The following is a 1624-nucleotide window of genomic DNA, read 5'->3' on the forward strand; positions in this document are numbered from 1 at the left end:
GGAATAGTAAAATCTCTGTAAAACATGATATCATGAAATGTGATAAGGTTATCCCCTTGCCCAGTTGGGGTCTACTATACAGCTTACAGGGAGGGAAGTAAAGCTGTTTTCTTCTACTCTACAATGGAAGAAAAGCAGTATGCCTGACAGAATGGAAGGAGAAAGTAAAGTCAGCTTCTGTTCTCAGTGTGCCAAGAAGCTTCTTAGAGCGCCCAGAAAGTGGGTAGTTCCAGTCTTCGCCTTTTGTATGGCTGATGTAGAAAGGTTAAGGTAAGAAAATAGAAGTGTAGGGGGTTAAAGTTACCAGGACCAGGATGTAGATGCAGAACAGCAACTATAATTTTACATTTAGGTGGTTGAGCCAGACAATTACTGTCAGACGCCCAGTTACACTGTTTCAAGTTACACTGATTCACATATACACGCTTTATATAACCTGACCATGTTTCAACTTATGTGATATCCTGCTTCAGGTTTACACTGTTTGCAGTAGAGCAGTTGTTTAGTTTGGAGTCTGCTTACATAGCGTTAGCATCACTTGTCTCCTCTAAGATTGTCCATCATTTTCGGTTACATTAACCCCTGAATATTTCCAAAAATGGTGTCAAAGAAAGCCTTTGATGTTGTGCCCAAAAGAGCACCCTGGCACAGCAAATAGAAATCCTTTATAAATTAAGAGAAGGCAATACTGCTGCATGGGTTGCTCGCCAATACAGTTTAAATGAATCGACTGTGCGTACCATTAAAAAAAGCGAGCAAAAAATTAGAGGCTGCATGAAAACGACAACCCCTGTGAGTTCAAGAGTGTCATTGGTGACTAGAATTCTTCATTTAGATAAGGTTGAGAAACTCCTTAATCTTTGGATCAATGAAATGACCAATACAAAAGGAGCAGTTGTCGACGGCGTGGCAATTAAGGCTAAAGCTTTGTCTCTGTACGAGCATGTAGCTGGGAGTAAAGGTTTTAATAAGGCTATTAATTCCATCATTTTGTGTTTAAATATCCTTTTATTATGAAATAATGTTGTCAGATCTTGGTCCCAGGTCCCTATCCCTCTGTTTTCCATTGACTTAATGCCTCAAGTTACACAGTTTCAACTTACACGGTGTTTTTCAGGAATGAATCTCCCATGTAACTCGGGGTCTGACTCAGCAGCAGCAGAGTGCACCTCTGTGATACCTCCATCAATTTGTGGATTTGTTGCCCTGAGGGGTCAGGCCAACACTCAGGATCTCAATATTGCGCTGTTAGGAGGGCGTGTTGTACAACTGCACATGCACACATAAAAATCAATTAAGCACACACTCACTAGGTGCATACACCCCTATTAGGCATACACACTCACACTACCAGCTCAGGCACATACACTATACACCCCAAAAGTTAGACACAGATCACTAATTCATATATCATGCATACAATGCCATATATATATACATATCTATATCTCTATCTGTATTTGTATCTCTCTCTATATATCTATATATCTATAGATATATATCTATATCTAGATATAGATATAGATACACACACACAAGCAACTCAGATACACACACGTTCAAAATAATTAGTCTAGATTCACGCACACTACACACACCAAATGTAGACAGAATCAGTTACCAG

Source organism: Gavialis gangeticus, unplaced genomic scaffold (assembly GCF_001723915.1).
Source record: "Gavialis gangeticus isolate Ggan-Ray unplaced genomic scaffold, GavGan_comp1, whole genome shotgun sequence".
NCBI lineage: Eukaryota > Metazoa > Chordata > Crocodylia > Gavialidae > Gavialis > Gavialis gangeticus.